Raw genomic sequence first — 26,617 nt, forward strand, 5'->3', positions numbered from 1 at the left:
ACCTAAATGCAAACTTTGATTTCAACAGTTCTAACTATCTTTATCTGCTTCAACCATTTTCCTTGAAAACAATTAGTGTGATATATGGTGATATTCAGTGTGCTTCTGAATGTTTGAACATGTTGGACATTCTATGCATAGACAGTTTTTATGATGAATTTGTAAATGGGAAGGACTTAATTAATGAACAGGTGAAACATTGAGAGAAACCTGTAGATAAAAAGCAGGTGGATATTTTTGCAGTTCTGGAGACTAATCATTGCAAGTTCAAAAATCTAGCATTACTTATTAGTAAAATTCTTAGAATCTTCTGTTTTCAAATGGTTTGTAAAGAGGGTATTAAGCTTGATGTCATCACACTGGAATGATACAAGGAACCGATGAAATGTGAGCTTAATAAAAGCAAAACTTCAAGTTAGGGTTAATTTTCAATTAGAATGTATTGAATTCTACCATTGCATAAAGGAAAAGAGATATTCTAACAGGTGCAGGTAGATCAGCAAAGTATTGTTGGTAAATAAAAAAGCATTTGTGCTTAAGATGACGTTCCAGTTTCATGAAATAAGACAATTTTAAAAATTAACGTATTAAATTAATGTTTCTTTGCCTTTTAAAACATACATGTCTGTTCGCCTCAATTGTTCAACACACTTATTATTGAAAGATTGTATCCTGGGTTAGTTCTTTGAAAAGTTGGTCACCCTAATCTGTAATGAGCAGTTAATTTGATACTGTTGATACTACGGAACGCAAGGATAGCGGTTGTTTATTATCTCCCTAATAATTGTAGAATATGGACAAATGTCCCTTGCTGTCTTTCTTTTATTTATTTATCTATTTAATAGCGGTTAAAGATTTTCATGTTTTATTTATGGACAGAGTTGGTTTTTACGTTCCGGACCTTTAGACCAACGTGAATAAATAACCGCGGCTGATCGTGGGAGACTAGGCGCATACGAGCCTCGTACTACCTGCGTAATTCCCCTTTAATCGTCCGCTGAATTCCTGTCGGGTGCCTAGTGTTCGGAGAAAGCATTGCACTCCTTTTCCGGAGGGAGTCGCATATGCTGAATGAAGTAAAATTGTAAGTTAGGAAAGGAAGGTGGGTAATTGGTAAGCAGAAATTAGGGAACTTATTCAATCTGGTTGCTCTTCGTGCTACTTCTCGACTAGGATCGGTCGTTACTCGATACTAGAGTAGTACGAAGCAACCGTACAGAGCGTACGGTTGATTGAGGCAATAGTTCCAAAAATACCTATGTACATATTTGAATGAATTTAAAATGTGTTTTTTTTAAAACACCTTTCGTTATGTTGATCAACCGTCAGTCCATGTTTCTACGTACATATGAAAACAGTGCTTTTTATTAAACGTAATTATTTTTTGATTAAAAAAAGAGTTTTCTGTATAAATAGTTAAAATCGACAATCTTTTTCATTCTTGTAATTTTCTATAAAAAGAGGAACGCTACTGTATATTATTACAAACGAAAACTTTATTCAGATTTATCGAATATAAATAAGCACTCATTTAAAGAAATATACAAATTCTGTTTTAGTACATTTATTCGCAGTACTATTAAATAATAGCTTGATTAGGTTAGGAATAGGTTAATTTTATTTTTATGCCTTGTTGCACAAATATACAAAGTAATTAAAATCATAGGTTAAAATTCCTGTATAGGGAATTCTTTTCATGTTGTTTAAAGATATAGTGGCCAGACTGGTGTAGCTGTTAGGTTAACGTAGTTGTATAACGAACGACTTGAGTATATCTTGACTTGTTTGAGGTTACTTAGCCAGGCTTGTGGTAAAATCGGTAATTGTGTTAACTGGAGAACTAGACGAAGCATCATAAGGTAAACCTTCATTAAAAAGCGTCATTTTTATTTGGTCAGTAAGTATAATATTTCAAGTAAATAGTTAAAATCTATAATATGTTAATATTACGTGTTAAATTAACACTTGTAAAATATTAGAATTTAACCAGTAAGTTTTGTTAAAAACTACTTTCTAAAAAAAAATTCATTTATCGAGAAACTAGGCTTTTTTTAAATTATAAATTGAAATGCATATTCACACAATTTTGTCTTTAAACTATACCTCATTTCATACCGGGTTTGTATTTTTTGTGAATTTCTTGCTTAATGTATTCAAAAATAAGAAACATTTTTTTATTTTGACATTATAGTCATGTTATTGAAGGTAATGTTTCTGTTGATATTTTACATTTGATAAAAAGTTTTATTTCATTATAGGGAATTTACTATTCAATCATCGAATTCAGAATTAATTTTACTTCTTATTTAACGAAAGGCATTAGCTTTATTTTCTTATACTGTTTACCAAAATAAATTTGTTTCATTTTTTAAAAAGATATTTTTAAAGAGGTATATAGAAAAGAAAACTATTTATGATAAACATATAAATATACAATTACTTTATTGCATTATTTAAAAAAAGAAATATTGCATATATATCTGTCCATGCAAGTAACTTTTACCTTTTTTATTTTTCTATCATTTTTTTTATTTTTTTGATTCTGAGCTGATCATTTTAATTGTCAACTCATCTGCTTCATCCTTCATATTGTACTTTTTTCCATCATAGCAGATCTTACCTTCCATACCTCCTTCTTCATAAAGTAAGTAACCCAGGTTGCTTAATTATGGGCTACAAGTTTAATTTTTATTCCTTTCTCTAGTCTGTTGAAATTTTTTTTTGAAGCGCATAAAAACGCTAGAACTCACAAAAATGGGAACCTGTTTAATTCTTTTTTTCCTATTACATTAAATGCATCCTCAATGAATAAATTCCAAAATTTATTTTTCATCAGAAGGTTATTTTTTGTCTTCTGGTAAATATTTAAAGTGAAACATAATACGTAGCTATAAATTCAGTCATATGTCAATTGCCATATCAGGTTAAAATAAATAAGTTTAATTAAACCAGTTTTTGCTGTCTATACAATCCTGCATAAATAAAAGAAACAATAAAAAATAACGGGTTGAAATTGAAGTTACATCCTTTGATTTCAGCTTCAGTTTTGAAATCCAAATATAACATGAAAATAAAATTCATCAAAACAATTAATTGACGCAACTTTAAGTAGTCATAGGAAATGAATAGTGTTTATTATAAAATAAGTTAAGTTTCTTGTTACGTATGAAAATTTTTTCAATAAAATTGCCTATTAAATTGCTGATATCAAAAAATAAATCCTTTTTTATAAAAAAAGTTTTTGTAAATGAATGAATGTTTTCATAAAAAAAAAATCTATTTTCCAAATTTTGTGTATCAAAACCGTGTAGTTATCTATTAAATATGACTTCACAAAAATTTTTAATAAGATGCAATACACGTTATTTAATCCTTATTGCTCATCAAGCAATAATAGTTATTTCAGTAAATTTACACTTAAAACTATTCTCATGATTCAGTTAAAAATAGTATTAAAAGAATCATTCAGATCAGCTTAACAGTTTTAAGTAAACATTTGCATACATACAAGCATGGCCGGCCATTCTGATGTATGTATAAAATGCTACTTATTATTGTAATTGTGAGAGTATTTGATATTGAAATTTGAATAATCTTCATGTTTTGAAAGTACCTAAATTTAAACAATTAGTGTCTCTTTTTTACAAACATCTGAATTCTTTACTATGAATCTACATTCATGCATGGATATTTGACTACTTCCAAAGTTTAAATGATCTGATAAGAACAGTTACTATGTTCATTAAGTAACAAATGTTGAGCCACTTTCAAGAATTTATCTTGAGATTTGCACCTAAAGCAAGAACTGACAACTTACATATCAGAGCTTAAATTATAGTTTTATAATATTTTTTAATAGTATTCTAAAATTATAATATAAATCAATAAAAATATGATTTTTATAATTTAACACTTCATTCTTTAATCTCATTGATTTTTAATGTTTTCCTTTTTTCTAAACTAGGTAAGAGTAGAAATAACACTGATCAACAGTGATTTTGTTAAATGAGAGTTAATAACCGATTCTTATAGTATTTTTCATGCTGATTTCAAATGTGAAATCAGAATTCTACTATTAGGCTTAATTTTTTTTTTCTAACTACCATTCTTATTTTCAGGTTGATCATACATGAACTCCATAAGCTTAGCATTTTGTGAATGTATTTAATTATATTATTTATCGACTAAATAGCTTTTGTTTATTTGTTACAGTCCCTTAATCATTATCGCATTGATTTGTTAGACATTAGTCATCGTGTTTATTATTTACACACCAGTTAAACGAACAAGAATCTAACTCGTTCTTTCTAATTTCATCTTAGTATAAACATATAATCTACTTATTAGTATTTCTTTTGTTATTATATTTATTTATATACTGTAGTGTAGACTAAAGAAATAAAAAAGTCGTATTAACTGTATTTTGGATGTAAATTAGGTGATCAGGGGAAATCTTGGGTTCCTCATATTTGCTGTACTTTTTGTGTTAACATTGTTGACCGGTTGGCGAAATGGATCTCGTCACATGCCATTTGCAGTTCCAGTGGTTTGGAGAGAACCAAAGGATCACACCGCAGTCTGTTATTTTTGTGTAATAAGGATATTTAGGATAACAGCTAAAACTAGACGTACTGTTAAATACCCTAATATGCCCTGTGTCATGCGGCCAGTACCGCATAGCCAAGAGCTTCCAATTCCAGTACCACTAGAAACATGGAACTTAGATCAAGATGAAAATGTCAGATCTTGTGCTAACTTATAAGGCGATGAAAAAAGAGATCCAAACTTTTTAGAAAATAGATATGCTGAATCCTATTTAAATAATTAGTCATAATTAAACGATGCGGTTCATGATGTAAATTTATCAAATAATCGAGAAGAAATACTGGCATCAAGCCTGAAAGGATGACATCTTTTACAACCAAACACTAAAGAAGTGCTTTCTGTGGCAGACAGTCAGAATTTGAACATTTCCCCTCTCTGTACGAAAACTCAGTATACTGTAATGATGTGGACTCTACTGCAAGCTTTGGGACATATGCACCATCCTGACGAAGGTGACTTTTTATCGACTCGTCAAAGCTTAGTTTGAAAGCCGCTCTACTTTACATCGGAAATAAATACCCATCAATACCGTAAACATACGCTGTTCACATGGAGTCTTTATGAAAATATGAAACTTGTATCGAGCAGCATTCAGTATGAGAAATATTTACGGCATATTTGTGGAGATCTGAAAGTATTAGAGCGTTTACGTGGACTGCAACTTGGATACACTAAGTTCTGTTGCTTTTTGTGCGAGTAGGACGTCAAGGATAGGAAAAACCATTACATAAAAGAGCAGTGGCTAAAGGGAGAGGTACTGACTGTAGGAGAGAAGAATGTTGTTAGTCGGACATTAGTAAAACCAGAAAAAGTTTATTTTCCACCGCTACACGTTAAGCTAGGTTTATTAAAAAAATTTGATTAAAGCAGTAATGCAGGGTTGCGGTTTCTAAAAAACAAATTCCTTAATATAAGCGATACTAAAATAAAGGAAGGTATATAAGAAAATTAATGAGCGATCCGGCGTTTGAAGAATGTTTGAATGTCTTGGAGGTTGCTGTATGAAAGTCATTTCAAAATGTAAACAACTTCCTTGGAAACCATAAGGCCAGCAACTACAGAGAACCTGTCGGTGAACTGCTTCAAAACTACAAAGAACTCGGGTGTAAAATGTCACACAAAGTCAATTTCTTACTTTCACATTTGGATTTTTCCCTAACAATCTTGGCGCTATCGGTGATGAACATAAACACTTTCACCAGATGTCTACAATGGAAACACGATACCGGGGAAAATGGAACCCAAAAATGTTTGCCGACTACTATTTGAATCCAAAGAGGGATCTATCTACCTACAGCAAATTACAGCAGAAAATCCAAAATAAATAGATAGGCGATTACAAAGTGCATGTAATGTATTGTCTTATTACATTCATCGTACATTTTTTCTTTCAAAAGAAATTTCAATTACAAAAAAACCGAGCGCGATAGAAAAAAATTATTATCATATATGAAATCAGCATAAAAAGTACTATAAGAATCAGCCATTCGCTCTCATTTAACAAGCGAAAAATTAGATTTTGTTGTCCGGTGTAATTTTTAGCTTCTGTTTCAATTATTTTAAATTTAAAATAAAAATTAATCGTTTTTTCAAAAAATGCAGAATATTGTTGCTTGAAGTATTTTTATTTTCACGTTTTATAATGATTTTAAGAAAAAGTATGTCAAATAGTATCGAATCATTAATTTGTATAATTTTGATAATGAAAATACGTCGATAAATAAAAATTATAAGCGATGTCATAACACTAATTTAATAAGTTCCTACTTTATCACAACTTGTGAAAAAAATTGCCTTATGAAACTTTTATCTCTCATATTTGAATACACGATGGCCTTCTGAACTGAAAACTTGTTTATCGGTATTTATTTTCAAGTTGTGTATTTTAACATCACATCACATTTTTACGCATTACAATATATAATATTTGAAACTCACTCTGAAAAGAATGAGTTAGTTCGGCGTGATTTATATATCATTCTCTCTTTTAAATCAATATTTCATGAAGTAAAACCCGTGTAATTTCCTGTTAAATATTTTACGTTATTTTTATGTACGTTATAGCAATTCTAATTAAAATGTTGTTTATTAAAACAGAAAAAATTGCTTATTCATAAATTGTGACGTTGAAGAGAATATTTTATTCATTATTTTCTAAAATTACTTAAGTTACGATACATTAAGCTCTATTTCCGTTTTTTTTTTTTTTTACTTTAATATTTTTACATCGATTAAATTATCATTTTCTATCAAGCAAGTTGCTTTTATTTCCATACTGTTTAATTCGTTGTGTGACCTGCACAAGAGTCTCATGTCACGTTAAGAAATCATTCCTATAGTTTATTTAACAATTGTGTGTGCCGTCCCTTTTATTAGAAAAACAGAATTTTTTTATATGAAGAGATAATAACTACAAGTAAGGTAAAGATACATAAGTAATATATGTTTAAAAAATTTTACTACGCGAATGAAAATTTTTACAAACATAATGCAAGCTAAAAGTCAAGTCGCCCGTTATTAATAAAAAAATAATAAATGAAAAAAATTAAACGAAAAAGTTTTTTGTTGTTGCACGGTTAATATGCATTCAGAAAAAACGTTCAAAGTCTGGTTCTTCTGCCCTTTTGCATTCACAGTTGCGTTTAACCGCCAACTTACACATTTTTCCAACAGAATATTTTGTCCTTATTTATAAAACGAATCAAGTTTTCAGTCAACAGCTTGATCTCATTCAGGTCATTTGGATTTGAAAAAATTTTTTTTTATTGCAAAGCAGCATTGTTTAACTTGTATGTGAATTATTTCTCTGTAATTGTGATATGTACACGTTTATTCTCATTACATTCAGGTTTGAAGTGTAGTTATTAATTTACAACTGTGATACAAGATATCCTTGAATCCATGTTTAGAAGTAAATTAAAAAATTATTTGCTATTTTCGTGTAAATAATTAAAATATATTTGTTAATTTGATTAATTTATTTTTTATTAATTGTTTTTTTCTTTTAATTTTACCTAATAAATATGACTTTTTTCTTGAGTTGTACATTTGGTAGATTTTAATTAATGTTGTTTTTTTGTTATTATAAATATTTTGCTTCTTGCCTTAGTGCTGTACATTAATTTTTTCCCGTTAAAGCCCAACAGGGCAAGGAACGGGGGGGAATGTGGCGACCGAAACGTCACTAGGTGGGTGTTTTCCCCAACGGGGTTGGAAGGCATTAATTGTACTTTGGTCTCCTTTGATGCGGACAGTTACGATGAGTTTGAGTCTCTTTATATGTGTTTTGAGCTGCAGTCGTGTGTGTACCTTCTGCGATTTCTGGCGATTGAATTGAGCGCTTTATCGACGGTGGCATCAAATATAGACTCGTCGTTCTCGATTCCACGTAGTGTTGGGTGGAAAATTTGTTCGGGCACCCGCCTCAGCGTGGCGATAGGTGGCAACGACTCTTGGTCGTAAGTTGCCCGTTACGAGTAAAAGGTTCGCTCTTAGTCCTACTCGCGTTCTTTTAAGAACGAGGGCATTAATCTGTGGTTAGTGCTGTACTTAGCTGATCCAATAGAGGTGAAGAGGTGCATAGTGTGACAGGAAAATATTAAGGTCTCTGGCTACCCGTCTTGCTGCGGGCAGTTGTCACGTTCGTGGGCTTTCCCAAGTTAGTGCGGTAGAAAGACAGCAATAATCTTGTTTAGTCTGTTAGATTAGGGAATCTTCGATCATAAAAGGTTTCCAGGAGGGCTGCAAGTCCAGGCGGAAGCGCAAGCCCGATCCTATGCCATCTACCTCCTCCGAGGATGAGTCGAGCGCGATGGACAAAGACGCACCCGCTCGGGTCAGAACAATTCCGGCTGTGGATGAGTTTCGAAAAGCAAAGGGCAGACCAGGCAGTTCTGCCCCGCTGGTCAAGGTAGCCCAGGAAGACCTGGACTACCTCTCGTAAAGTTTCTTTCCCTTCCTGGCGGCGACAGCGTTGGGACGAGAAAGACAATGCTTCCGAGGTGGATGAAAATTAAAGAGGCGGTGTCTGCGTTAGCAGACGGTTTTGAACCCTTGGCTTCTGAGCCCAAGGAGTTCAAGGTGGCTCCTCCCAAAGTTGTGTACGCCCCAGCGCAGCCTAGGCGCTACGCTGACGTTCTCAGATCCAAACGGGAAGCCAGCAAGGTGGCTAAGGTGCTTTTTGTTAACAGGGCGGAGGGCTCGAAGACCACGAGCCAGGAACTCAGACGGGATTTTCAGGTTGCTTTTCGCAGTGTCCGTAGATTCATCCTTTACGATTGGGGGTTGAATTACCGTACCATGCGTATTCTTTACAAATATGATTGTGAGACCATAATGTTGTACGCTGCGCCCGTCTGGGCTCTTCGTTTACAATTTCAATGTTATAGGGACATTCTTTTGCGAGCCCAGCTTCTTCTATTATTAGCAGTTGTTGGTGGCTACAGGACTGTTTCGCGAGAGGCAGTCACTGTGATTGCCGGCATAAAACCCCTAGATATTTTGGCTACGGAGCGTAACCAGCGTTACATTATTAAGAAGAGAGGCCTTCTAACGTCAGGGCGTATGAGAGAAATTGAAAACCAAGGTTTTGACTCTTGGCAAGCTAGGTAGAACGATTCTTCTACTGATCGATACTCGCATGGTATTTTTCACAATGTTAGGGAGTTGCGAGCTATTAGCTGCGTTTCCCCAAACCGGCATATTACTAAATTTCTTTCGGGACATGGTGCTTTTATGGATAGTTTGGCTAGGTTTAGGTTGGTTGACTCCGGCTTGTGTCCGGACTGTAGGGTCGATGACATGGTGGAACATGTCTCTCCACGGTACGACGCTGAGCGTACCAGAGGTATTAGGGAACTTGAGAGAGTAAACTCCTTCTTTGATCTTCGAATCAACTGGAGAACTCGTAGAGACTGGGCAATTGTTGCTGGCTTCCTTCGATTCCTCGCCCAACGTAAAGCGGCCGAAGGGATCTAGTAGAGTAGGAACCCGGGCAGCTAGGGTCCGCTTGGACAGTCTGATTGACTGAAGGTAGGCGCTTTGGCAGCGAGCCACGGTTAGTTAGAAAGAGGTGACTTTAATTGTTGAAGCTGCCGGCGGAATGGCGACTGCACTGCCGAAGGGCGTGGGACACCATGCAACCGTGAGGTGTAGCGGCATCTCGACGATAGTTTATTGTGGTGAATGTCGCGCGGGATTCTGCGATGGAGCTGAGTGGGAGTAGGAGGTCTGTCCGTCTCTCCCTAGTGAACCAGACCGGAGTTCATAATTTAACCTAAGTCAGAGGTTTATTAAAGCGTAAGCTGATTTTCACTAAGGGAACTATGACTAAATTTCTTTGTTGCTATCAACATGTTTGGTGGTATGTTGTGTTTATTTTGTCTCGAAATACAAGAGACATTAACGAAGTTGGCTCATAAAAGTACAACTAGGCGCGGGGTTCGTGCTTCCACGAACTCGGTTAGGTAGTTCAGAGGGCAACGATGTAGGATATTCAAGATGTCTGGACGAGGCCTACAGCAAAGGCAAAAGCTGAGTTATTAAATCACTGATGTAAATATCTACCGAGGCATTTATATCGGTGGAATCCCAACGAGGCCAGGCTTATTACTATGAGATGTAAAAATCAGAGGGCGATAGACGACTCCCGTTCAAGCCAAACAGGGGAAGGAACGGGGGGAACGACCGGAATGGAACTGTGTCGACCGGAACGTCACTAGACGGATGTCTTCGCCTACGGGATGTACATTAATTGTGTGAGGTGGAACGAATCTTCTACTGGTTGATACACGCATGGTATATTTCCAAATGTTAGGGAGCTATGTTAGGTGGGTTTCCCCAATCGGTTCACAACTCAGTTCCTTTCAGGACATGATGCATTAAGGAATAGTTTCCCTGTTTGGTTTGGCTGATTCGGACTGTAGGGTCGATAACACTGTGGACCATGTCCTTTATGTTTGTCCCCGGTACCTGGCTGAACGTACCAAAGTTGTTAGAGAGCTCGAGAGAGTGAATTTCTTTCTTGATCTGCGAGTGGGTAGGGACCGTTTGGGCAGTTGATTGGCTGGAAGTAGGCATGTTGGGATCCAGCCATGGTTAGTTAGTAAAAAAAATGGTGGTTATTGTTAATGTTAGCTAATCTCTGGTGTCTTGTATAAAGTCTTTTTCAATGCTATTTTTGAGCTGGTGGTCGAGTGTGTACCTTCCCCAGTTTCACAATCTGGCTGTCTGAGAATTGTTACAACGATTTGAACCCTATTGTTAAGACGATTCATACTCTTTTCACGGGGATTCAGAGAATTTGGCGCACGATTTGTTCGAGCACCCACCTCATCGAAAAGAGGCAACGACTCCTGGTCGCAAGTCCCTGTTACGAGCGAAGGGGCCTTTACGCTTTGTCCTGCTCGCGCTGTTTTAGAGTGGGGGCCGTAATCTGTAACTGTGTGTTGATCTTTGATTTCACACATTTGATCCAGAGGCGACGAAAAGGTGCAAAGAGTGACAGGAGAATACAGTTGGTCTCCAGCTGCCCGTGGCTCACTGCAAGTAGTCTTCACACTTGTGGGCTTGTGCCCAGTATATCTGGATAGAAGGAATACAGCGAGCAGTTTGTTCGTATACTTTAGGTCAGAGAATCTCCGACCATGATAGATTTAGAGAGATAGGTAAGAAGTCTAGCCGGAGGAGTGGGCGGGAGTATTTTCCTTCGACCTCCTCAAATACAGGTTCTGACAATGATGGTTCAGAAGCGGATATAGGGGTGACCACCCGGAAGGGTATGAACTCACTCAGATTTCTCAAGTCGGGGGTAAGCCTAGCGGCTTTGCACCGTTAGCCCACGATGTTTTGGCGGAACTAGATGGCTTGTTCTCCTATCTAGCACAAAACCGAAGTGTACTAGTGCAGCTGCCAAAAGGAGACTATTGCCTCGTCTGGAATTATTCCGAGTGGCTTTAACAGCTGTCGTTGAGGGTTTTGAAAATCTTAACTCAAAGCCTAAGGAAGTAACTGCAGTTCATAAACCGGCCCCGGTCCAAATGCAGCCGCGTAGGTATGCTGAGGTGGTTAGGGGCGGACGTGAAACCAGCCAGTCCAAGAAACCAGTGGTTGCGTTTGTCAGAGTGGAGAGCTCGACTGTGTCCAGCAGTCAGCTGAAGAAAGTCCCTAGGTTGCCCTTCGGGGTGACCGGAAAGGTCTTAAAATTAGGAACATCGAAGAGACCGGCAAGGGATTATTTGTGGTAGGGGATGATACAGAGACCATTCAGATAATTAGAGATTCCACGGCGGTTAAGCGATTGAATGTAAAAGTAAATCCGAAGAGAACGCGTAGGCTCCGTATTATAGTCTATGATATTGACCGTAACCTGACCGATGAAGATGTCTTGTCCCTCATTAGGGAGCAGAACACTGATTTGGATAAAACCGCCTTCCGGCAGGAGTGCAGGTTGGTCTTTAAAACGGGTAGGCGTGATACCTGGAAATATCACGAAGCCTGAGGTAATCTCTAGTCTCTTTTATAAATTTACTTCTGCAGCCAGACTATTTATCGATTTAGGATCCTGCCGAATAAACCGAATAAAAGAATACGCGGATGTGCAAAGATGTTTCTTCAAGTGCTGCAGATAAGGTCACAAGGTTAAATTTTGTAAGTTAGCCTTGGTGTGTACACATTGTGGTGAGGAGGGCGACAAGCGTGATGATTGTTCGCATAAGTCCGAGGCTCCGGCCTGCGCAAACTGTAAGAGGTTGCAGAAGAATCATGAACACCCAGTTGTTAGTAAGGAGTGTAGTTGTTTCACAAACGCCGTTGAGCTGTACTGTAATTCCTTAGTTGGTTAGGTTTGGCCAACTAAATGCCCAGGGTGCTTATGTAGTACAGGTTGAGTTAAGTTGTAGAGAGACGGAGCCTCGATGTTGTCCTGCTGCACCCATATGTAATTAGGGGTGATTAGGGGTGCCAGGCTTTCACAGCTGGAAAATGTTTTGTGTAGGGCATACACACTTTTACACATTTTGTGTAGCGAGTGTTATAGTCATGATACCAAAGAAAGCAGGAGCAGATAAATGTGAAGAACACAGAGCAATTAGCTTAACTACCCATGCATCAAAAATCTTAACTAAAATTCTGTACAGAAGAATTGAGAGGAGAATGGAGGAAGTGTTAGGAGAAGACTAATTTGGTTTCAGAAAAAGTATAGGGACAAGGGGAGCAATTTTAGGCCTCAGATAAATAATAGAAGGAAGATTAAAGAAAAAAAAAACCGACATACTTGGAATTTATAGACCTAGAAAAGGCATTCGATAACGTAGACTGGAATAATATGTTTAGCATTTAAAAAAATTAGGGTTCAAATGGAGAGATAGAAGAACGATTGCCAACATTTACAGTAACCTAACAGCAACATTAATAATTGAAGAACATAAGAAAGAAGTAATAAGAAAGGGAGTCTGACAAGGATGTTTTCTATCCCCGTTACGTTTTAATCTTTACATAGAACTAGCAGTTAATGATGTTAAAGAACAATTTAGATCCGGAGTAACAGTTCAAGGTGAAAAGATAAAGAGGCTACGATTTGCTTACATCAAAAATTAATTTAAATGTCAGGTAAAGATTTTCGAAAGTACATGTTTGGAGCGTTGCTTTATATAGAAGTGAAACTTGGATGATCGGAGTCCCTGAGAAGAAAAGATTAGAAAGTTTTGATATGTTGCGCTATAGGAGAATGTTAAAAATCAGATGAGTGGATAAAGTGACAAATGAAGAGGTATTGCGGTAAATAGATGAAGAGAGATGCATTTGGAAAAATATAGTTAAAAGAAGAGACAGACTTATAGGCCACATATTAAGGCATCCTAGAATAGTCGCTTTAATATTAGAGGAATAGGTAGAAGAAAAAAATTGTGTAGGCAGGCAAAGTTTGGAATATGGAATACAAATTGTTAGGGATGTAGGATGTAGGAAGTGTACCGAAATGAAACGACTAGCACTAGATAGGGAATCTTGGAGAGCTGCATCAAACCTGTCAAATGACTGAAGACAAAAAAAAAGTAGCCAGATGGGATAGGATCCTTCGTATTGTGGGTAATGATCTAATCCTTATTGGTGCCGATGTTAATGCGAAGTTGGATTTCTGGCACAGTGGGATCACTGATCATGGCGGTGGCTTAATAGACGGTTTCATCGCGCAGCACAATTTTGAGGTCTTTAATGTTGCAGACCAGTTGGGCACTTACGTCGGCACGGTTAACATCCTTTTTAGGTACAAATATTGACATCACCATTGGTAGGGACATCCCTGGCAGGGTCCTTGACTGGTCTGTGGTCGATGACTGTTGTAGCGATCGTCGGTTGATAATTTTTGAAATAGCGGATGAGCTGCGCGGTGGCAATGAGGGACACTTTCCCTGTTTACCGGGAGCGCTTCTTACATAGGAAGGCGGACAGGCCTGAATTCTCCTCTTTGTTGAAGTCCAGATTGGAAATTTTTTCTCGAGACCTTGACGCCCTGCCATTAGATGTCCTGGCAGAAAATTTATTTCTGCGGTGGTGGCGGCAGCTGAAGCCGCCATGCCATTCCTAGAGTCACTGGCCGGGAACGTATATCTGGTTGGTGGTCTCAGAATCTGACAGCAATGAAGCAGTCGGAGTCTACTCAGAAAGGCTGCGCAACGAGAGGGTGATCTCGATCGGCGTGCGACTTTAACTGCGGATTACCGCAGAAAGAGGGCTAGGTACTTTCATAGCATTAGGTCCTTCAAGCGTAATTCCTGGCGCTCCTTCGTTCAGGAGCAAGGGAATACAGACGCTTGGGGCGTTGCGTATGGTATTTGATAAGGACCGTGTCCTTAATATTTTGCTGAATGATTTGCTCCGAAGACACTGTTTTTTGGGTGAGATTTCATACCACCGGCGAGTCAGGCGGGAAGTCCCGATTTTCGAGACCGACTCACAATCTTCTGAGATCACTGAGGCAGAGGTGCACCTGGTGATTTGTAATATGGCACGGCACAAGACCCTTGGACATGACTGTATCACAGTGGAGCTCGTCGTCCGAGCGCTACCAGTAGTCTTTGGTGCTCTAACTACAATATATAATAGTTTGCCGGCCACTTTCCGGCGTGTTGGAAGCATGGAGATTTGGTGGTGTTGTTCAAAGATGGTGGCAAAGATCCTACTGTTAGTTCTTTGTACCTTCCACTAACGCTCTTGCCTGTGATTGACAAGGGGTTTTTGAGAAGGTCCTATATTTGCGTATTAATGTTAGATTTGCCACTGATGATTTGCTTATCGACAACCAGTATGGTTTCCGACCGGGCAAGAGCACTGAGGATGGCATACTAAAGGTGATGGATATATCTTCCTCTAGTCCGTGTAAATATGCATTAGGGATTTTTTTGGACATATCCGGGGCATTTAACAACTTATGGTTGCCCTGTGCCCTGTTTCAGATACAGAAGCGTAAAAATGAACTAGAAGTGCTCTCAAGTTATTTCAGTCATCGGACCGTTTCCCTAAGTCATGGTTGCTCGGAGGTTCGTCAGACCATAACTATAGATGCCCTCAGGGCAGTGTTCTGTATCCTCTTCTTTGGATCATAGAATTCGATTCCATGTTGCGTTTGATGTTGCCATATGGTTGTCGTGTCGTCGTTTATGCTGACGATGTGTTACTACTGATTGAAGGGGATTCGCGTAACGAGTTAAGAGTTCGGAGCTGCTCATGCTTGTGAGACACTTCGACTGTGGAGTCTCCAACATAGATGATTTTCAGCCCAGAGAGAGCCACACTGATGTTGCGTAAGGGCCGATTAGCTGTTTCCCTACGAATCCGGGTTCGGATGGCTGGTCACCCCATTTGGTACGTTAGGGCTCAAAAATACCTGGGTGTTATCCTTGATGAGAATTTTCGGTTCAAGGAACATGCACAGTATGTAGCAAAAAAGCCGCTGATGCTTTTTATGGAATCCGTAGTTATTCATCCCGATTGGGGGTTGAATTACCGTACCATGCGTATCCTTTACGAAGTTGTCAGCGAACCTATTATGCTGAATGCTGTGACTGTCTGAGCTTACCGCATGGCTTTTAGGTATTGCGCGGATATTTTGCTGCGGGCCCAGCGACTCCTCTTGCTGGCTGTTATAGGCGTTTGTAGAACAGTCTCACGGGAGGCAGTCTGTGTTATAGCCGGAGTCAAACCATTAAATATCTTGACTAATAAGCGTAAGGAACGCTGCATTTCCAAGGTAAATAACCTATTGACGTCAGAACAAAAGCAGGAGATTGAAGACCGGAGTCTAGCGTCTTGGCAGGTCAGGTGGGACGAATCCCCCTCAGGTCGCTACACGCATTGTATATTTCCTATAGTGTCTGATTTAGGTGCGATTGGATGGGTCTCCCCCAATCGGTATATCACACAGGTGGGAGTGCGATGTTTGTTCCTGGCTCTTGCGCGGACCGTAATGAGGTTACGTTCTCTTGTTAGGTGAAAAATTCGTTGACTTATTTGGGTGTAGGTCTGAATGTTGCATAAGAAATCATTTTGATCGGTATGAGTGTAGCACTAATTTAACTTTCATTTCATTCGTTCGCGCTTCCGCAGTTTCGGTCAGTTAGTTTGAGGTTATCATGTTAGGTTTGATGTGAAGATGCCCGTTTGAGGCCTACGTGAAGGTAAAATTTGATTTGTATTTTACCGATGCTAATGTCTGTCGAGGCATTTTCATCGGCGGCATCCCGACTGAGGCCTGACTGATGACTGTGAGATGTAATCAGTTAAGAGGGTCTAAAGACGACCTCCGGTAAAGCCTCTCAGGGCTGTGAACGGAGGGGGTAGTGTGGCGACCGGTAACGTCACAAGGTGGGTGTTTACCCCCTACGGGGTTGGGATGTTAATGTTAGCTGTCGGGGGAACGACGACTGCACTGCCTAATGTATGGGTAACCGTGCAGCTGTGAGGTGTAGCGTCGTTTTGATGAGTGCAGCTTTTGAATGAGCAAGCATCTCTATCGGCGTGATGGCGACTGCACTGCCGAGGGCATGGATTTCCATGCAGCCGTGAGGTGTAGCGGCATCTCGATGATGTTAATAAGTGAAAGTAAATGTCGTGCAGAACTCTGTGATGGAGCAGAGTGGGAGGAGGTCTGTCCACCTCTCCCTGGTGACTAGACCAGAATCCATAATGAAACAAAGTCAGGGGTATTAACTGAAGTTGAGGTCACTAAAGGGAACTAAGAATAAATTTTGTCGCTGCGAACAACATTTTTGGTGGTATGTTATTCATTTGCCTTGAATTTTATGAGACATTTACGCATGAATTGGCTCTATAAAATGTAGAACTCGTGCAAGGTTCGTGCTTCTGTGAACTCGGTTGGCTAGTTCAGAGGGCAACAATGTAGGACATTCAAGATGTCTCGATAAGGCTTGCAGCGAAGGCAAACGCTGAGTTTATAAAACACTGATATAAATGTCTGTCGAGGTATTTACATCGGTGGCGTCCCAACGATGCCTGGCTTATTACTATGAGATGTAAAAAGTTAGAGGGTGAAATACGACTCTTGTTAAGCCCATCGTGGCTATGAACATGGGGGGTGGCGACCGGAAGCGTCACAAGACGGGTGTCTTCACCCTGTTGGGTTGGGAGATGTACATTAATTGATTTGTTAATACCAAATGATGAAATGATGTATGGTATGTTTTTGTGTTTGTTTTGCCATAGAATAGTTTCACTATTTAAAAAAAGAAAATAGTATAAAACCAATAGCAGATAAAGATAAAACAAAATGCAAGTAGCAATTATTAGAAGTGCTTTGAAAATGAATCACCACCACCACACACTGTGTGTGTTAACAAAATATGGTAATCTTAAATAACTTTGCAATCATCAAACATAGAAAAATGAAATTTAATAAATGCTCTTACCTTGAATCGATTCTTCTCTCACGAGAGAGGGAAATTTTGGTAAAACATCAGGATGTTTTAACAAAATTGTAATCTGTAATCGCTTTTAATTACCCAAAGTCCATTTTAAGATAAAATACTTTGAGGCTAGTCACACTGTGATCAAGCTAAGTTATCTATAATTCCATCCTCTGTCATAATTAAACTGAAACTTCTTGGTTACAGGTTTATTAACTAGCTTCTTTGTCTTAATATCTCTTAAAAGATAGTTAATTTACTATCTTCTATTATCTTAATGGAACCGTCTAACATTTCCATCATCTTCTTTAAATCCAATCTCCTTTTAATTAAGAAGAATTGAATCTCTAAAAACAGATTGTGATTATATGTCATGTTGGTTAGATTTGGAGAGAGTGTTGCATATTTGATTCGGTGGTGTAAATTGATGATGGAAGTTAAGACTGGATATATCTTGAGCGAACAGAGTGATGAGCTGAATAAAGAAGGGCATATAATTGAATTTGTAACAACTGGTCCAAAGTGCTGTAAAATGAAAGAATTTGCTCTGAATTATAAGAATGCAAAATATTAAATTTAAAAAAGATGATGGAAGTATTAAATGATTTTGTTATGATAGTATAAGCAGACAGTTACAGATGTTAAGACAAAGAAGCTCGTTAATAAACCTTCGATTGGCATCCGATTTTTGTATCTTGGAAACTTAATTTGACTTTGAGGGGTCCCCCAACCGATAATGTTTTACTTCGGAGGGTAATATACATATGCGTAATAAATATTAAATAATTATGACAAAATTATTGTTTTATTAAAGCGCTTCAAAGCAAAACAGTAAGGTTTGATTTGGTTACAAACTAAATCGATTCAATCATTCTAAGAAAATTTGTCATCCAATAAAACATCCAAATATTTTACTTTACGGCAACAAACATCTTAATGTTATCGTTAATAGAAATTCTATCCGCACGATAAGCTACGGTTCTGCCTGAGAAACACAACGCAATAGTTTTATCTATATTTAAAGTTAATCGGTTGAAATAGTTAAAATCCATCAGGTGAATAATTTTTTGAATTTTTAACATAGAATTTTCAAGACCTTTCTTCTGACACAGATACAGATGTGTATTATAACGGAGTTAACTGCAGTCGATATCAGATATTTAATATATTTTATTGTACCGTGATTTGGGTAGACAATCTATATAATTTTTCATATCGTTTCAGATAATAAGCGTGCTAAATATATAATTTATATTTGTAAAATTAAAAGAAATAATCTTTGTGCATCTTTTTTTTTACGTGAAAAAAATTAGGAAAATTCTCTGGGTATCCACATACAATTGTTTTGAGCTCTGTTTTATAGATTTTTAGATTATTATGATTTAGATTTTACTATTTTTACATTTTAGATTTTAAGTTCTATGTTTTTAGATTTTTACTGAACTGTAAATTATTGATAATAAATTTGCATTGTCACCGATGAGGTTAATGACTACAGTATTTGAGAACAACCTTGGCTGTCAGTGGAACTAATATATACCTTCTAATTATTAATTTGTTAGAGTACTTTATACTTGTTAGGAATGGCTCTGCCTTATTCAATTCACATCAACTACTGAGAGGTTTTTAACCTTCCCCTACTGACCACACCCTTGTACATGTACACAGGTCATGCCTTAAAAGGTTATATACAAATTGGAGTAAGCATTTCTTATCTTTGTATTGACTTTTTAACAATTTGATTTGATTTGATAATTCTTCATTTTGTAGAGATATTTACTGTGGTGGTCCAAGTGTGAGTTTCTTCCTCTATCCGTGTGGAGATTATTTTTAAATGAAAATTAATGTAAGGTATGAGATTTGAAAATAATTTTCAATCCCTTTAAACATCTTAATAAATTACAGGTGAATAAAAAATTGCCATAAATTTGAAGATTTACAAAATTTTAAAGTAGACTTTAAGAATCGGTTGACACCATTTTTTTTTTATAGCAAAACAGATCAAATTTTTGATAAAACAAATCGCTTTGAGTTAGTATGATTCACTGGAAATTACTTCTTGCCGAATTTCATACGGCATTGCAGTATCACTTCTGCAAATGCAGTAGCGATTTGAGTTTTGAATCGCAGAAAAGGTAAGAACAGAATAAGCACTTGATCTTTAATGAGACCCCTAAAAAAAAATCAAGCGGTTGTGCGGTTAGCCCACCTCGACCGGTTTTACCGACTGAGGAAATCCCAGACTTCTGTGCAGTAGATTAGCGATGAACTATCTTCTTGAAAATGAACGGGTTTTTTCTTTTCTCTTTGTCGGACTGTGGAACGAGAAAATTTTCTAGTATATCCAGAAATATGATACCGTTTATGGTATCCATCCAGTGAAAGGAATTGACCGCAGAGTTAAACTCGGCTAATAGTACAACAGACATTTATCTTTAGGCTATTGCAGACATGCTCCAATGATTTACATTGATTTTTGTCGGTCAAGATCTTGCTGTCACGGCTGTTCCAGGGCAAGAAATGGGGGGGGGGGGGTATGGTGACCGGAACGTCACTAGGCGGGTGTCTTCCCTACGGGGTTGGGATGTCATGGCTGTTCACCTTACAACTGACATGGGTGCTGACCCATGTCAGCTCATCACTAAAGCTTATATTTTCAGGAACGCCTTGTATCCTTCTTTGAATTATTATTTCTACTCAGAATTCACAATCGGTAATTTGTTACATAACGGTATATCTGTACAGTTTCAAGTTCAAACTCTTACATAACACATGCTAAATGATCATTAGCAGAATGCCTGCTGCACGAGAAATACATCATGTTTATGTGGACCGCACAAAATCCTCTCTAATCAATTTCAAAACATCAGAAAGCACGCACGCGATCTGTTTATAATCTAAATCAAAACAGTATTCTTGGTGCAGAACATAAGTTGTAGATTTTCTGGGAAGGTATTACCATACCGGTCTTACATACGGTACGGTAAGACCAGGTGTGAAAATTACATTAACTAGTCTTGGATTTGTTTCACGATACTGAATCGCATAATCATGCTGTGCACCGGTGACAGCTAATCTGAACAGATTCACTGATAGTCAAAATGAAGGATTTTGTGCTACGGTCCTATTTAAGTAAAAACTCATTGCGCTCTGCTGTGTATTAACACCTTGAGCGATTCTATAAGTATACCGAATAAACTTCTAAATGCCTTCAGTATTGTAGTCTTCTTTAATCGCTTTGTATTATCGACCGCTAAATATAATAAACTACTAGTTATATGAACGGTAGACTTTTCACATTTTTTTAATAGAATTTAATAAACCGAGCTTTGTGATGAAATCGAATCGGTAAACTTAAAATCGCATCAAAAATATAATTGTAGATCGTAATTTATCATAGAAGGAATAGCCGAGGTCAAAAATAATGCTACTTTATTAAAAAGTAGTAAACAAAAATTAAAGGGACTTAACTCGGTCGGTGGCTATGTATTAGGCAGTGGCAATATGTAAAATATTATTACGAGGATGACGTGGCCGTCCTCGTAAAAGACAAGGAGATTGACCAACTCGAAACTAAAGCAAATCAGGCCCTACAATCAATAGATAACTAGCTTAACAACAACCAATTGCAGATGTCTCCAACCAAGTCCAAATGCATCCTACTCTCGGGCAAGAGAAGAGTCAGGAGCATAGATATTGAGATAAGAGGTGAAAACATACGAGAAGTCAACAACGCAAAATACCTAGGAGTGTACTTAGAAGCCTAAAATTCGGCCAACATATAAACATGGTCTGTCAAAAGGTTGCCCCAACAACCAAAGCCCTAAGAGCATTATTTAATAATCGCGGTGCACCAAAATTGGCAGTTAGGCGGCTCATTACATCAGCACTGATGTCAACTATACTATACGCAGTCCCAGTCTGGGAAAGTGCTATGAACGTAAAACGTAACAAAAGCAAAATGAGAAGCGTACACAGAGTGGCCTTAATCCGAGTAGTTCTAGGCTACAGAACTATATCTTACGACGGATTATGTGTACTAGCTGAAATTCCTTCTATAGAGCTTCAAATAAAAGGCAGAAGAATGAGGGCGGAAGGCATGACAAAATCTGAGGTGGAAAACATGATTATTAACAGTTGGCAAACCGTTTGGTCCGCTTCTCAAGTGGAACGGTAGACACGAAGGCTAATCCCTGATCTGAAGGAGTGGACAAACAAAGTAAAAGGTGGATTAAATTTCCATACGACCCGACTCTTAACAGGACACGGGTCGTTTGGCAAGTATCTCTTTAGAATAGGGATAAGGCAGACATCACAATGTTCAGATTGCCACGAGGAGGACGACGCGGAACACACTATTTTCAACTGTCGAAAATGGGAGGGTTTCAGATATGAAATCAGGAGTAATAATCTCACACCGGATAACCTTGTCAAATGGTTATTACAAGATAGCAGGAACTGGGACTGGTTCTCTAATTTCGCGAGCTCGATCCTCAGAATCAAGGAGGAAGAAGAGAGGCATCGTGAGGGACAGGCGTAACGATAGGGCAGGGAGGACAGTCCCATCCTGGAGGGCCGGGATGCTTAGGTATGTCGGTACCAGAGAAGGGGTGGGAACTCCTGGGGCGTCTTAACAGGGGTCAAGTAAAGACCGAGTCCCGGCCGGTGGCGTTGGTTCCTGGGGGCGCTTCGGCGCTTGCTGGGGCTGGTGCTATCGGTTTGAGGCAGGCATGAAAAGACCGAGACCCGGTCCTCCGCGGGCGGGGGGAGACGGCATAGCCGGGTCTTCCTTGCGCGCGGAGGATTATAGACAGGCAATATGAAAAGATCGAGAGCCGGGGGGGGGGGGGGGCTGACCTACCGTGCCGGACGTACTGTGCCGGTGGGTGGGAAGGCCCTCTTAGAGTCACAAGGACACGTCCCTGGGCCGCGTATACTTTAGTGGATGTCCGGCCTAGGGATGTAGGGGGAAAAAGTGGCAATATGTTAGTATCATCTAGATCGCGTTGCGGTAGTGGAAGCTAGAAACTAATATCGCCAAACAGTTTTCATACTGCCTGAGGTAGAAGGGTGTGCAGTACTGAGGTCATATCAAGAGCAGAAGGAATAGTACATCTTTAATCACTCGGTAGTTGTGGTTTGGCGATAAAAACGTATGCTTAATCACGGCTCTTCTTCTTCTCCTGTTTATGAAATATAGCGGCTGCTGTTTTGAAAACGATACAAAATTATGAAAACTTTTGCGGCTTCTTACTGCAAAATTTCTCTTTTTGGAGAAGAAATGCCTAAAGGTTGAACTTGAACAAATTGCGGTGTACTCTGTCAATTACTTAAATATTTTTTTCTTATAAAATCATCAGCTGGCAAACAAATATTCATCTGAAAGTGTTAGAAGCATTTTTGCTCTGCTTCTGTGTACTCTTACGCAAAACAGATTTGCTTTTCCACAAATGATTAGTTAAAACACCATATATAGTGAAATAGTAAAATGCTGTTTAGTAGGACAAGTCATCTTTTTTAAAATTGAAGTATTATAAATCTTTTTACAGCGTTGCCCGGTTTCAAACGGTTCATGTCTAGTGGTCAGTAGGATTGTGGGTTACTGATGAATGGCTAATTTAATATTTTCTTTTTTACTATTATTTTATTCTAAAATAGCAGAGAAATTCCTTTAGGAAAACAGTTTCGTGTAATTTTTAAAGCTAGGCGTTTATTATTTTGTGTTTTATCATTCGTTTATTGTTCTGTGTAATGTAATGAATTGTTGGTATTCATGTTAGAAATAAATCTTTTTATGCAAGATGCTTATCTGTTACCTATAATTCATTTTAACTCGTTTCTCGGTTAATGATCTAATTAAATGATGTAACTACATTCATATGCTGGAATATAGGTTATACGATCTGATCAACTGACAACCGGTATTTTATTGCGATTCGATTATTATCGTTACTTATATTTGTATATTTTATGTACGTATTAATTAAAATATTTATACTCGTACGTATATAGATTTATTGAAGTGTGGAAATAAATAAATTTTCATTAATTTGTCAGATCTTTTTACTTCCTTGTATAGACCAGGAAGTATTGTAATTGTGAAAAATTTTGGTTTTCAGATTTCAACGGAAATACCCATTTTGACCATCTGTGAATACATTTAACTAGTTTCAATGTGTCGTCTGTACGTATGTATTTTGCATAACTTAAAAACGAATAACCGTAGAATGTTGAAATTTTGAATTTAGGACTGTTGTAACATTTAGTTGTGCACCTCCCCTTTTGATTGCAATCGACTGGACCAAAAGCGTCCAAAAAAGTTCAAAATCCAAAGTTTTGGATTTTGGAGTTTTTCTTAACTGCAGTAATAAGCCCTCACTGAGAGCTTTCAACGATATGTCAAAAGTGGTATTTATTTTCATCGGTTCCAGAGTTATAGCTCGATAAAATTTTAATTAATGAAATATTTAGATCTTACAAGGGAAAGGCACATCGGTTCGAATCAGACTTCATTTCTTTTTTTTTTTTAACTTTTTCTTACTTTAAATATATTGATTTGTTTTATTAACCTCTGACTGTAAAAAAATTACAATAAATAATAATGCAATAATAATAAAAAAAATATGAAAAAAATCGGAAGTTATTAGTGAAATAAAATGTTATGTACTTTTAAAAATGTGTATATATAATTTAATAGGCGTACAATGAAGTCTTGTGGTATCCACATCAGATTTTTTTTTATTGATTATATTTATTTATTACCAGTACTTTAGTTTTTTTTTTGTTTAATAAAAGTGTAATACTTTTAAATCGATTAAGTTTTTGATCTCTATTAAATAATTTCTCCCGATTAAAATTTTTCATAATAGATAAAACTTGTCTTTGAAGACTTAACAAACCAGTTAATGGAAAAAAATTGAGTCTTACTTTTCAGTTTTAATGAAGATATTTTCAACCGGTTTGAAGAAAATCAACATGAATTATAGAAAATAATGTTAAATAAAGTCTGAGACAAACAACAACCCCGTCGAAGGCCTTTGGTTATTTCAGTTTCAAAGGGACACCTATTTCCAAGCTTCACAAAAGATATTTGCCGTGCCTTAGGGATTCTTGATATTTTACTACCCAATGCTTAAAAGGTTTACGCTGTGGAATAATGTATCGTATAGGTTTTTTCAAAATCCAAAAAACCACATGCGATTGTATATTCCTTGCCGCCCTTTTTTCCATTAAATTGTTCGATACAAAAATGTTATCGCAACATGACCTACAGCGATAAATTCACTTTGATCTTCTGAGATCCTTATCACCCTTTCTAATATATTTTTATATCGTGCCCATACAACCTTCCAACTGTTGCCGTTTCACTAATGCCTTGTTAATTTTGACAGTCGGTCTGCTTTCCTTTTTTGTATATCAGAGTAATAAAAGCTAATTTCCATTCGTTTGGAATTTTATCATCTTCAGATAAACGGTTATTAAAAATATTCGTAATAATTTGTTACCGATCGAGGAGTTTTCTTAAGGAGTTCAATCGTAAGATCTCAGAACCAGCTGACTTTCCGCTTTTAGTATTTGTACAGCATACTTCCACCGTAATTCTATCCGGTACTTTTTCAACCGGATCTCTGCCGACAAAAAACTCTCCTCAGAATTGCTCTTTCTCCAGAAAAAGTTGCCCGTCATACTCGTGCCTCACCTTTAAACCGGTGATCCGTAACTTAACTTTTTCTTATGTATTTTGCCGCAAACGTTTTATCCATCTCCAGGCTTCACCACTTCTTGCTCTTCCCAAGCATCTCTCAACCTCTGAAAATTTCTGCTCCTAGGTGTCGTTTTTAGCTGTTGATACGATACTGTCTTTTCAACCTCTCAGCTTGCTGTGGCATATTTATGTCTTCTTAGTTTTGTGTTGTCAAACGTTTCCCGTAAAATCTCTTATTTTCTTCCGCTAATCTTTCCACTGTTGGACTCATCGACTTTTAGATCTATGTGTAAAATCCATGCCACCTCGTGTAATACAGTTTTTAGGATTTTTCCATCCTGAGTATTTTATTTTCCCAGCACCCTCCTCTGTTTTATTAAGGCGCTTTAAAACAAAACAGCACATTTTGATTTTATTGTAAATGAAATCGATCGATTATCCTCTGAAAAGTTGTAATGCGTAGAAATTTTGCTTTATCGGTAACAGAAGTACTATCATTACACAGGTCGGAAAAAAAGGTGGAACTGAGATAAAAGTAGGTGAATTAATATATTTTTTTTTTATGCTGAATCTTAAAATGAAATCGGTTTTTCTAATAATTACAATTAAAATTCCTACCTTTATTTTGCAGACATTTATTTTTTCTTATTTTCCCTTTGTTTTCAGTGAACTCTTCTCTTTTTATCATCCAGCAGTAGACACTGCCCGTAGATTCATCCCATCTGCCTTGATAACTTCCATCTGGAATATATCTTGGTGGAACCTTTCTCCTTGTTTGTAGCTAATGTCACCCAAGCTTAAAAGAAAAGTCCAAATGAGAATGTAAAAACCGAATTTTCAATGACATTCTGCAGCCTAAATTTTTGTAGTTCACTAAGAATTCATTTATAAGCCGATCATGGTTTCCAGATTTTTTGTTTCCAAGAAAACCAGTAACGAGATCTTTGAATGACTTCCATGCTGTTATTTCTGTAGGATTCAGTTTGCCGTCAAATATATTTTCAGAAATTAAATTTCTCATTTGTGGCCCGATGAATGTTCCCTCTTTTAATTTGGCTTCGCTTAATCGCGAAAAAACTTGAGCCATATTTAAAGCCGTCTCCATCTTTAATGCTTTTACAAACTTCTTCATCGGGCCAAGTTTTATGTGTAGAGGCGGTAAAATAATAGGATCTGCTTCGAAAAGGGAAATATTGACAACATTTTCCTTTCTGGGGTAAACCGATTTCTTTTTGGCCGGTCGTTAACCGCATAGTGTTTATCTGTAGCCCGACTATCCCACAAACACGAGAAACACGTATATTTTGTAAAGCCACTCTGGAGTCAGAAAAGAAGCCCTATTGCTTACAGGTCAGCGATGATTCGCCATGAGTGTACATTAAACTTAATA

General features: G+C 37.4%; 1 protein-coding gene across 4 annotated transcripts in view; it reads left to right on the plus strand.

Annotated features, from left to right (window-relative positions):
• Acbp1 (Acyl-CoA binding protein 1) overlaps positions 1-26,617 on the plus strand; it is a 151,722-nt gene that overhangs the window by 79,022 nt on the left and 46,083 nt on the right. The window contains exon 1 of one of the 4 annotated variants that reach the window (XM_075381905.1): positions 1,729-1,897. The exons of 1 other annotated variant lie outside the window; for it this stretch is intronic. The gene's annotated coding sequence lies outside the window, so the exon portion shown is untranslated. Of the gene's footprint in view, positions 1-1,728; positions 1,898-26,617 lie in introns of those variants that run through there. 2 more of the 4 variants (XM_075381904.1, XM_075381906.1) reach the window with 2 other exon arrangements.

Source organism: Lycorma delicatula, chromosome 13 (assembly GCF_047948215.1).
Source record: "Lycorma delicatula isolate Av1 chromosome 13, ASM4794821v1, whole genome shotgun sequence".
NCBI classification, from domain to species: domain Eukaryota; kingdom Metazoa; phylum Arthropoda; class Insecta; order Hemiptera; family Fulgoridae; genus Lycorma; species Lycorma delicatula.